This window comes from Sycon ciliatum, chromosome 6 (genome assembly GCF_964019385.1).
Source record: "Sycon ciliatum chromosome 6, ocSycCili1.1, whole genome shotgun sequence".
NCBI classification, from domain to species: domain Eukaryota; kingdom Metazoa; phylum Porifera; class Calcarea; order Leucosolenida; family Sycettidae; genus Sycon; species Sycon ciliatum.
In genome coordinates, this window is record NC_088648.1 from 23,907,399 (window position 1) to 23,920,308 (window position 12,910).

The window sequence follows — 12,910 nt, forward strand, 5'->3', positions numbered from 1 at the left end:
CGCGATCTGTTTCATGACTGTTCTCTGTTTGAAAACGTGGATGAGAATTGAGGCGTGTGGTTGAACACCGCTGCTGAATTCCACTTAGTGGCCTTTTTTCCATTTTCTACTTTCCGTAAAGTCAGTCTGTTCCTAAGGACATGTGTTCATGCGATAATTGTGTAGCCGCAGGGTCACCCAGGGTGCTATCTTGGATGGAAGCAATAGCATGTATACATACCCGGGGACACAAGGGTAATGCATGTCCCCCTTTTCTATCTGTTTTTGACTATTGGCTGTGATTGGCTACGCATTCTGATACCGAGAAAAACCTGGTTTAAGCGACCACCCCACTGTGCCAGCAAAAGCGGCTGTTAAAGCCAGGTGGTCTTTAGAACCAGGTACCACCGTGCCTGTGTAGAACTGTTGGTGCATGGAAACACGGTCGTCAAGAGCAGGTGGTCGCTACACCCAGAGGTCGCTTAGACCAGGTTCTACTGTACATCAATCTCACTCACCTGCTAGAGTTGCTTAGACCTCACTAGGCTACACCAAATCCTGTGACATTGACTTTTTTTGTCTTACTTTATTGTTGGGATGTCAGTATTTGGTCACGTGTGATCCCCTACCTTACATGCTGCACTCAGTTCTGAACAAGAAGCCAAGCTGCTCTTCGAAAGTGATCACCAGCATGGCATTGTGGTTCAAAGCCTTGGAAACAGTCACGTTCTCACAACACAGTCAAGACATGCGGCTTGTACATAAGGCAGAGCCTACAATTGTAGCTACATATCAACTCTTCACTGTCGTCGACCGAATCTGTTTAGTCCAAATTGCTTGTCAAGCCAACACGTTCTAACTTCAGCCTGATCGTCTGATTGCGTTGACGTCTAAGGTTCAAAGCGATTTGCTGTTCTCATGTAAACGGTTTGAAAACGATTTGAGGCCAGCGCATTTTCGTTCCGTTCCTTTTAGTCTCCTTGTAAACGCAGGCAGAGATCGGCTGAATTTTAATATATTGACACGGCTATAACGTTATCGACACTGACTCATGCTGCTATCTGGCGTTCACGAGGTGTTTGTTTCGGTGGAAACGGAGTGTGTCCGTAAGTTTGCATCCGGTGCGCTGGTTTTGTCTGGAGACTTAGAGTGCACAGTTACAAGCGGTGGTCTTCTGGCACAATCTCCCTCAGCTCAACTGAGGAGGGGTGAACTCCCCGAAGCACTGTGTATTGAGCAGGGAAGGGTGCCTTCTTGCAGGTTTGCTTAGTGGAAGGACTTCTCGTGTGCTCTGGATGGTAGTCGTGAGTCAGTCAAGTGAGAATTCCAACCCACATGAAAAATACGAGGTCCCACGTAGGGAGCAGCACACAACTCCCCATCTATCCCCAAACTCTTCTGTATATTATTATTATCACTTTCAAAATTAGAAAGGAAAAGGACATATGGAAACGAGTTAAGAGTAACTCTCCACCACTGTAACTAGATACTATATACAGTCAGAAAGTTTTGTGCCTAGTTGTTGCACTTTCTGACTGTATATAGTATCTAGTTACAGTGGTGGAGAGTTACTCTTAACTCGTTTCCATATGTCCTTTTCCTTTCTACTTTTATTATTGGCTCAATACCCGAGTTTCAACTTTCAAAATTCAAAAGCAATATCTTTTCCGCTCAAACTAAACCCGTTAGGCCCCGGTCACACCGAAACAAGCCACTTTGGGCTTGTTATCGCTGGCGCTCAGCTGGCTTGCGTGATCCCTGTGACGCGGTCACACCAGACTTTGAGTGCAAAGCTTGAATGGCTTGTTTTTCTTACCCGCCAAATTTTGAATATCTCGAAACACACCAATGTTTGCAAGAAACTGGAGAGCAGAACGTTCGCGATCTAAAACTGTACTTGTTCTAGTGTTCAGTTTTGATGAAGAAGCAAAGGAAGCCCGGATTCTGAATTGCGAAGTCGTGCTCCTTTTATTTGTTCGGTGTGCATGGACGCGATGGTTCGGGTGGTGTTTCCTGATGTCGAGCTTTCTGCCCCGCCGGTTACCGTTATTGAACTCAGTTGCAATCCACTCTCTTCTTCGTACCCGGCCGCTTTCTTCATGAATTCGGTCGTGAGTGTGGTGCCTTGTCTTAGCCTCAAACCACAGCTCCAACAATCTACGCAGCAGTCTAGAGGCACAGCGGCAGAAATCCATGGTCGTCGGACAAAATCCAAATCAAACTGAATACAGTGTAGTTGGGGTAGACAGACTCACGGTCAAAACCAAAGGCACAGTGATAGCACGGTTCCACGGACACAAGAAAGAACATCAATATCAGTTCATCATGTCAACTAGCTACATGGTGTGCTCCGGAGCTCCAAGAGCACTCAAATTATTCTTTGAATTTCGGCTTTCAGCCGCTTGTACAAGCTGTGGCTGAAACAAGCCGGAAAAAAACGGCTGAGAGTCAGCCACGGCTGAAAGTCGCTTGTGGGACATTTTTCAGCCATCTCCATGGTAATAGTGACGTAAACAAGCGCTTGTTTCAGCTGAACGGCTGATTCGAGCTCGGTGTGACCGCGGCCTCACAAGGGACCGGTCCCATTGAGGGAACAATCCTCAGATTATTAACCGGCAATAAATTTCACCAATGCCACACTGGTCAGCCCCGCTCCTGGGTCAGAGCTGCATAGCACAGCCTCTAGCGTATAGCTCCAGTTCATCATGCATTAAGAATAAGGAAACTCAAAGAAATCCAGCGGAAGCCACGGATGATGATAATCTTCGGCGGAAAAGCGGGGTCTCGAGCTGATTTTCATTGCAGGGTTTAATCTCGTAAATCTCCTGTTCAACGTCAATTATACATGGTTTGTTTGTTTGTTTGTTTGTTTAGCTTTATTTTACTTCACCAGAAGCACAGGCAAAATCTGCCTTCTCACTGGGCGTATTGCCACAGTTCTCGCAAAATGATGAAGGTGGTGATATAAGAAAAGGAGGAAGAGGAAAATACAATCATGAACAAGGCACAAAGAGAAGACGGAAACAAGTCAATGAGGGAGTACTACAAGTCACGAATTGGAATTTGATGATTTTTTCATGAAAATAAGGCAACGGATGCAAAGGTTGCAGGGTTGAGGGAATGTTGACAGTTATGCGTCTTTGAGATCTTAGGAGAGGGTAAGAGAGTTTAAGATATCGATTGTAAGTGCTTTCTTAAATGCAGAAGGAATTGTGATGGAGCGGACATCAGGCGGCAGGGAGTTCCAGTACACACTACCAATGAACTGAACAGTGGATCGACCGGAAGGACCCGGCAAAAACGGGACACGAAGCAAACGTGAAGCCTGACCCCGCGTGGCACGACCATTGACTAAATCAAAGAAAGTGCTGAAAAGACTACTGATCATTTCAGCACCAAGACATCTGTGAACAAAAAATAATAATTAATATCTGAGTAAGAGTAAGAAGATCAAATCGACAGAGAAGAGGGGATGATGGGGTGGTAGAAGGCACCTGGAAAACGGCGCGAATTCCGGATTTGAAAATCTTGACCAAGCGATCCAACAACTGCACTGTGAGGCAAGGATAGAAAGCCGTAGATGCATAGCAGAGATGGCTGCTGTTGTTGTTGTTGTAGAAGTTTATTTAACGTCGCACCACAAACAGGCGATTTCGCCTCCTTTGATACATGTGGACGACAGCTGCTGATCATGCTAATGAACCACGACCACGCACGTTTGATAAACTGGCCATGCACCTCCTCGCAAAGGCCACAGATGCAGGCAAGCAGTGCGTGGCTACAACTTGGCGCGTCGACTTCGTCGGCGATCAGTACCCGGATGTCTCCATCAAGGCTGCTGAGAGAGGCCGGCGTGCATCGGGTGGCTCTGTGCGCACCAGAATTCTGCGGCCTGACCAGCCATGTCCAAGGAACTGGAAATTGTTCATGAAAAATGGTGCCAACAAGGAGGAGCTCATGCAGTTCCTCTTCAACCACTGGAGATCTGAAGAGTGCGCACAGCTGCTGCAAGGGGGATGCGTTGTCATAACAGTCCGGGACATGGCCTACCTCCTGAAGGCCAACGGTGACCACGTAGCGTATGAAGAGGTGCCAAACCTCCGGTCAACACAGGAGGAGGCCGACACGCGGATGCTGCTTCATGCCTACCATGCAAGTGCAGACTACTCGGCAGTGGTCATTCGGTCACCCGACACCGACGTCCACGTTTTGTGCATTGCTCTAGCGTCCAGTATTCCAGCCCGATTGCTGTTTGAGACTGGCAGACGGGCAGTCCCCCGCATCGTGGACATCTCTGCTGTCGCTGAAAAGCTGGGAGCACAGGTGTGTTCAGCTTTGCTTGGCCTCCATGCGGTCACTGGCTGCGACAGCACCAGCTCCTTCCACCGAATAGGAAAGAAAAAGGGGTGGAAAGTCCTTAAGAGTAAGCAAAGCCACCAGATTGCGTTAGCACACATGGGCGACAATTTCGTGCTGCCAGTCATCCTCCAGAAGGAAGTGGAGAAGTATGTCTGCCACCTTTACGGTCACCCTGAACTCGAGAGCATCAACGAGGCCAGGTACAAGGCGTTCTGCTCTCGGTCCGCACCCCCTGCTCAGCTCCCACCATGCGCCGATAGCTTGGAGCAGCACGTCAAACGGGCCAACTACCAGGCTGGTGTGTGGAAACGGGCACTGGTCGCATCCCCAGACCTACCCAGCATCAGTGATCATGGATGGAGGGTAGATGACTCTAATGCCATGATCATGTGGGGTCTTCTTCCTCCTGCACCACCAGAGCTGATGGCGATCATCCGGTGTGCCTGCCAACGCGCCGGTGCTCATGCCTACAGTCCTCCATTTCTTGCACCGATGCATGCCAATGCAGTTCCTGCGCGAATCCGCACAATGCTGTGTCCGAAGTGCTTGCAGCACCTACACTTCATGGAGACAATGAAGACAGTGCTGATGATGAAGATGGTCAAACTGATGATGTTGACAACCCCTCCCACCAGATCGCGGAATAACTGCTGAACATCAGCTTTCCATGGATTTCTGGTCACGGTAAGGCCTGTTTGATTTCCCTAAGTATGTTTCAAGTGTAAATGTTAGTCAAGTGTCAGGTAGTTACTTGTACGTTTTTCATGGCTGTGTGTTGTGCATGATTGTACACTGTTGGTCCAAGCAAGGTAGCTTCCATGTAAAACATACTGTAAGATAGTCTACATCAGGATATGTGTGCATAGCCTTCCATAGTACATAGAAGTATCACGCCATCACAGATCTTCTGCGTGAACGCGTTCTGTGCCTGGCAGATGTTTCCTTTGGTGCTGAGACAGGTCATGTATTTGTGTGTGTTGGCTTACAGTGTTTACACCGGGGAAGTGAGCTGCGTTCAACCAAGTGTAGCTGGCAGTCCCCAACAGAACATTCCAGGTCAACCACTTCCATCGTGCTTTTCGACAGCGCGCCTCAGTATGTTCGCTGTGCACTTGTACCTGGTCATGTTCCATGCTATTTCTACTGTTTGCCTGTGCAGGTTATGCCAGCATACTTACTAGTCCTACCGATACTGTCACTGCAAGTAACTAGGTTATAAGTCACCCGTCCACGACAACCTAGTATAGCAGTCACTGACTCCTCTCTCCACAGTGAATGGCTACACTGCATTGCCTAGACGCATCCCAAAGCCTCTCATTGTGTATTAATATTATTTCTAATGCTCGGGTTTTCTTTTGTGACCCGCGACGCCAGGCATGAAGTCATGCTCCTTGCTACCGTAATGTCGCGTGCATTAGCCGGGGCTTATATGCCTATAAGCCGGTGATGGAGTCAGGCTTGTACACAAGACAGGCTTATACACGAGACAGGCTTATATGACAAGCACCACTCAATGACCAGGCTTGTATGCAGGTAAGTTTGAAGCTTGAAGAGTGCTGCATGGCCGTCGAGCGCAGCTGGTGTTGATTTCCGCATCTTCCCACGTTTTCCGCGTGTGCAAGTGTACGGTACCATGCAAACATGAACATGTAAAAGGCGCGCTCACCAGTCTTGCGTAGTAGCCCGGCTTACGCACGCAACACGTGGCGCGTCTCGTGTACTGGCCCGGCTTATGCATGCGACAGGCTTGTACGCGAAAAGCTGTTGCAGATTTCATGCTTCTACACGAGACAGGCTTATGCACAAATCCGGCTTATGCACGCGACATTACGGGTATACATGTATCTCGCGGCCGTAACTTGTTAACAGAGTGTTACTGACACTCAGTGCCAACTGCTGCAATTGCAGCTCAAATGCAAACACTGTATGTGTACGTGTTGCTGCGCATTGGTCTCTGCCTTGAGAATTCTTATCATTTTGGTGTATTTTTAATAACAGGCGTGGGCCATCCCGTGATTTCTTAGGTGCCGGTTTAAAACATTTGCTGTGTACTTTTTATAATCACCAAATGTCCCATGACTGAGGACACCTATGATATCAAGAACAGTGTACCAAGACACTTGCTTATCTGAGGTAGACAGGCTTGATTGTGTTATAACGAGATGATTGTTTGATGGCAGTAAGGCGGTTTCCAACTGTACTTCGTGATTTGCCGATTTGTCATGCCACACTGAGTGCTCGGGCATCTTCACGGACTCATACTACCAAACTATAAAATCCTGGCACACATTATGGAACTTTGAATCTAGTAATGGAACTCTGCAATAGTATAAACTAATCACAGGAGTAACTTTCTACTGTACATACCTGATTGTGCTCTAGTGTGTAGCTAGCTTTGAACCAAAAATAGTATGATATTTCAGGAACCTGAAGAGGTCTATACAGTCCACATCATCCTATCATCAAACATTCAATGTATCTGCGTGCCTGGTGTACTTTACAGTCACATAGGCAACTCGGAAAGTCGACAATACGACGTAAATTCTGCCAGTCTTTGAATGAGTCAGCGCCGTTACCATGGTTACATGATCTAAATTGTACAGGAAATTGGACACGCAGTATTCCACTCGCCGCTCCCTTATGCTCCAGCTCCGAGATGGCACCCGCCAAAACACTCCTAGAGACCCACTCTATCAGCTAGGAAAGCGCTAGAAATGTTGGACTCAAATGTACACAGGACTTTTGAAAATTGAAAGTGCCCAAGCGACTATGTCTCTTTCTGCAGTCGAAGCGAATGGCGTACACGTCCATGGTAGAGTCCAGGATCCGCTATGGATGCTCAGCTTTCTTTAGCTCTCTCTCCAAGGCTTATGAAGAGAGAGACAGGCAATTCTGGACAAGCAGCCAGCCCGGAAACACCTGCAGAGATTCAAGATTGCTGCATACCGTCACCTGCAACAGAGTGACTGGTGCTCTGCTCATGACTGGTGCTAGCCATGCACATCTATCACACTGGCCTGCCATCAGTGGACGCAAATCACGGTTGACCCTCTTCTGAAAGTAGCATTATAGTCATAGCGACGATATGCCGCTAAACTCTTTCTCTCTCTTATATCTCTCCACCTCTTTCACTATCTTTCCCTCACTTACCCATCTCTCTCTCTTCTTTCTTGTGCACTCTCTCTCTCCCTCTCTCTGTCTCTCTCTGTCTCTCTCTCTCTCTCTGTCTCTCTCTGTCTCTGTCTCTGTCTCTCTCTCTCTCTCTCTCTCTCTCTCTCTCTCTCTCTCTCTCTCTCTCTCTCTCTCTCTCTCTCTCTCTCTCTCTCTCTTTCTCTGTCACTCTTTCTCTGTCTCTCTTTCTCTGTCTCTCTTTCTCTGTCTCTCTTTCTCTGTCTCTCTTTCTCTGTCTCTCTTTCTCTGTCTCTCTTTCTCTGTCTCTCTTTCTCTGTCTCTCTCTGTCTCTCTCTGTCTCTGTCTCTCCCTCTCTCTCTCTGTCTCTCTCTGTCTCTCTCTGTCTCTTTGTCTCTCTCTCCCTCTCTCTCTCTCTCTCTCTCTCTCTCTCTCTCTATCTCTCTCTCTCTCTCTCTCTCTCTCTCTCTCTCTCTCTCTCTCTCTCTCTCTCTCTCTCTCTCTCTCTCTCTCTCTCTCTCTCTCTCTCTCTCTCTCTCTCTCTCTCTCTCTCTCTCTCTCTCTCTCTCTCTCTCTCTCTCTCTCTCTCTCTCGCTCTCTCGCTCTCTCGCTCTCTCCCTCTCTCTCTCTCTCTCTCTCTCTCTCTCTCTCTCTCTCGCTATCTCTCTCTCTCTTTCTCTCTCTCTCTCTCTCCTCTCTCTCTCTCTCTCTCTCTCTCTCTCTCTCTCTCTCTCTCTCTCTCTCCTCTCTCTCTCTCTCTCTCTCTCTCTCTCTCTCTCTCTCTCTCTCTCTCTCTCTCTCTCTCTCTCGCTCTCTCGCTCTCTCTCTCGCTCTCTCTCTCTCTCTCTCTCTCTCTCTCTCTCTCTCTCTCTCTCTCTCTCTCTCTCTCTCTCTCTCTCTCTCTCTCTCTCTCTCTCTCTCTCTCTCTCTCTCTCTCTCTCTCTCTCTCTCTCTCCGCCATTCCTCTGGCCCCCCCCTCTCCCATGGTGCTTGCTGTGTACGCCGATCCCGAGACCCTTGGTCGGGGGAGTCCACTGTATCTCACCAGCGCAGCTCATGTAGCGCCTACACACCCATTGTTGTCTTTTTGTTCGTCTTCGTTTTGTCTCCCCCTTCTTCCGTAGGTATGTGCAATGTGATAAAAAAATAAAAATAAAGACTTCAACGCCTATGCAACCTAGCCCTGCGAGCCGTATACAACCTTACCTCCCGTACCCGTATGACTCCCGTGTATGCGGAACACAACCTGCTTCGTGTACACCAGCTCTTGCGTGAAACAGTGTGCTCGCTGGTCTACCGGTGCCTACATTCCGCCATGGAGCAGCCGCTGATCAGCGCATTATTCGGAGATTTCGTCACTCCGACTAGGGCTGGCCAAACGCGCGGCTCCCAACAACTTCTGCTGCTGCTTCCATCCAGAACTCATCCCGTGTCTCTTTCTGCTGCACGCGTTTGGAACAGTCTTCCACCTGATGCGAGAAACATCACGTCCCCCCTCCAGTTCAAGGGTGTGTTGCACGCGTATTGTCTTCCTGTAGCATGACAGCAACCCCCCTCCCCTATCTTGAGAATAGTACTAGTAGTATGTAGTAATCCTGATGCTCTGATGCATGCTTGGGCTAGCTGTGCTCAGTCTCCGGCTAGCTGTATGCTCAGGATGCATTCTTGATCTTCTCTTCTTCTTCTTTTTTTCCTTTCTCTTTTCTTTAAAATGTTATACTGCCAGAAGTCGTCTTCATATAAGGAAGCAGATATGCCTGTTTGTTGTACGACTTTAAATAAATCCAACCAACCAAGCAACACACTTTGCTATCACACGTTATGAGCCCTCTGGTTTCATTCCACGTAGAGTAGCGATGTCATAGAGCACTGTGTTATATTACTACCACCCCGCATCATTCTATTTCCTATTTTTATTTTCTCCTCAGCTTCTTCTTCATAAGCTGTTGACGGAGACTCCCTCGATTTAGGCTAAGGCCTGTGGAAAATCCATCAATACAAAATACAAAAATACAAATACATAAAAACTAAGAACTAGTAGCTACATGCGCAAGTATGAGTACTCGTAGTGCGCCGTGCACTAGAGCGCGCGCGGAGCATTCGAAAAGTACTCGAAAAGCATTTTCTCTTTGCGGGCATTTTTCAGTCGAACAAAGCCCTAGTTTCGACTGATTGAGTGCTTTTCGTGACGATTCTCGAATTTCACTTGAAAATTTGATTTGATGATGCTCCGTAGTGTGTACAAGCTTCACCAACTAACACTTGTTGCCCCCCAAAAAAGCAGCGTGCCAAGGCCCATCGAGCACTCGAAAAATGTGGTCGTATGCATGCATGAGCAAACAGATTTTAGCACTTTTTCAGGTAAAAAAGCTCAAAAAGGGCGATAATCACCAAAAAACGCAATAAAGGGCGAATGAAACGGGCTTTTTCCAAAAAGGGCCAAAAAAAAGGCGAGCACCTTTGGGAAAGGGCTAATGTCTGCACGTCAAGGATGCAGTTAGTTCAGACTACTGATAAAAAGTGACCGATTGGGAAAGTCGCCAAGGTGATTTGATCACGTGACGTTACTGGCACGTTACCGGTGGGAAAGTTTTGCGGAAGTAAACTTTTTTTACCGGCAGCTTGCTCTTCGTCGGATGGTTGCAGCACTTTGCCTCCTGTACAATATGCATTATCCGGATGCGCATCCCCTTCTACAGAGGATGCTGCCACCCCAGCAGCCCCAACACCGAACAGTCCACTCCACCCGTAGTACATTCCAGAGATGTAATGCTCACGCACACCAACTGGCCAATGAACTTCCAGTCCGTTCCCGAAACAACCTGTGTCGAGCCTACCCTCACGCAGTTGTCCCCGTCTGGAACCAGCTGCCCGCCGGAGTCTTCTCTGGTCCTTTCTGCACCAAGAACTTGCAACACTTCAAAGTTGCAGCCAACCGCTATTTGAAGACCAACGACTGGTCGTGGGCACATGACCATCTCTGATCATCAGCATCATATCTGCCTCACCCGATGACTTCCAAATTCCGCTCCACATACTATTCCCAATAACGTCTGTTCTTCTTTTCTCTCCTTCTCCTCCTAGCACTGTCTGTCTTATTATTCCCCTCCTTCTAATGTACTGTCTCTCCTCCTAACATTTCGTATCATGTACCTGTCACTCCTTTCATTTTTCTTCTTTTTTTGGTGCGTTTTATGTCCCCATGACGTCGAGACCTTAGGTCGGCTGAGGTCAAAAAGCCTCACCATCACTATGCTCCCACTATGCAATTTCTCGTCTTGGCCTGTGAGCTGTGATCATTGTAAAAAAAAAAAGGAAAAAAGTGCTCAGGCTGTATGCGCGCTGGGAAAAAAGGGAAAATCCCTTGTCAGTGCCGCGGTGAGAGCTGAAAACTTCACGGTAACGTTAGTTTGTTATCGGTAGTGTGAATGTCCTTCACGGTTTATCGGCATTCACGGTTTGACGGGGTTCACGGTACTCTGAAAGAGCCCTTAATGGGATTTCGATCTTTGACCACTTTGTGGTGGGTCTGAGCTACTCACCTCCCACCGTTTAGGCGCTGCATCTGCGCCTTGATCGTAGAGGGTGGTGGCGTTTCTACGGATGCGAAAACTCGGTTTCCAGCAAAGTCTCACGCGAACCGTCAAATTTGTTTTTATTCATTTTATGCACGCCTGTTTGTGTATATTATCATGACTAAGTGGTAAAGTTATCACTTACATACTTTGCAGTACTATTAGGCACCGGCGGATAATGCTAGCAGAATAACTAGCATAATGACCCATGTGGGGAAGACCGGCACTGCCCTAGCATAAAGTCTCCAAATGTGACCTTGTCTTGCACAATCGATGTGTGAAAGTAGCACTACGTCCAATCTGTTGGCACTACAGTGAAAAGTAGCGCTATTTTTAGAGCGCAGATGGACACACAGGTGCTCCCTGCGACGCTGGAAGCCCTCTGTACCAATGTAATGAAAATGTAAGCATTCTTTCACTGTGTTCGCCCTGCGATACTGCCATACTCCGAGTGACTGCAGAGGAAAGTCATTATTTCCCACCGCAAGTATTGCCATTTGGTAACACTATCAGCACTGCTAGCATCATAACTAGATCAATCGCTCCAAATAACTAGCAGTGCTAGTAGCACAATTTCCACATTTAACTAGCATTATCCGCCGGTGCCTAAGTACTACCCACACTGTCCAATCGCATGTAGTGAGAATCGTCTTTTGTGAGCAAATCACACTTTGTCAAACACCAACGTTAGAACAGATCTAGACCTCTACCTATCCATGTCCTAAATGTGGTGTGCCCCAAGCATGCATTTGCCAATTTTGCCATTTGTCATGTTATTGGTAGTGGTACGGCTTCCATAAAAGGGGCCGGCCGTAATTATCGATCGTTTTCACGAAGAGAACCAGTTTCGTTTATGGGTGGGTTGAGGAGAGTTTCGTTTGGAAATTATTGATAGCTGAAACCTCAATCCAATCTAGCTGTCAAGTCAATCTATCTTTCGCTTAAGGGGGTGGGTAGGTGGGGAGGGTCATAACCAAACTTTCGTTTCGTGAAAATTATCGACAATGACGGATGGCCCCTCGTCACAGTTATAAGGACAGCAATTATCACAGTAATATTAGTCCAAGGATTTCGCTGTTTAGCATTATTAGTATTGGTAGTATTGACATATCCGCGGCAAGCCGCTTATGTACAACGGCATGGGAGAGGATAACAAAAAAGAAAACATATTTTTTGGGAAATCCACGCTATTATCGAATTTTCAACAATGATGGGTTTGGGGTTATACCAAATTCCCATAATGTGGAAGTACGTTATTATTGTTGAAAGCACTAGGTGATCTGCACTCTACAATGTGACCTGTGCGATTATATCGTTAAAATTAATGATTGCCTGTTCCGAGCCACCAAACACAGTGTCTCCAGGTCCTTCAGACTCCGGAGACGCATGGGGGTTGCCTTGGCTAATTCGTTGTCTATCACCACTGGTAGAGTGATTATTAAAAATACAAAAATAATTATCAGTCAAGCCAGTGAATAGAAAAAATAATTATGAAAACGACAAAATGTTACGAGTTACGAGCTCTTTTCATCATAACTATATTGGCTCACCATCCGAGTTCAAATTTCAGGGATGCGGTGGCGTTGCGGTAAGACTGGGCATTGGTTGATGTGCCTACTACCTGCTCTTGTGGCCAACCGTTTAGTCCGGCCCATGCCATGTGTTGCCCTACTGGTGGTTTCCCCACCATTCGGCACAATGAAGTTCGCGATATTCTTGCCGATTTACTTCCTGAAGTTTGCTCGGATGTCGCTTGCTCCAGTTTCGGGAGAGGTGTTTCTGGCAGCCTCAACTATCACCGCTAACGATGCTCGCGCTGATATCCGGGCTCGAGGGCTGTGGACCAGGGCACAGAATGCTTTCCTGGA

At 47.5% G+C, this 12,910-nt stretch overlaps 1 protein-coding gene across 1 annotated transcript in view; it reads left to right on the plus strand.

Annotated features, from left to right (window-relative positions):
• Nucleotides 1–136, plus strand: part of LOC135819746 (sushi, von Willebrand factor type A, EGF and pentraxin domain-containing protein 1-like) — a 23,366-nt gene extending 23,230 nt beyond the window's left edge. The window contains exon 15 of the mRNA XM_065333010.1: nucleotides 1–136. This exon is cut by the window's left edge and continues 1,069 nt beyond it. The gene's annotated coding sequence lies outside the window, so the exon portion shown is untranslated.
• Nucleotides 137–12,910: the final 12,774 nt, after the last annotated feature.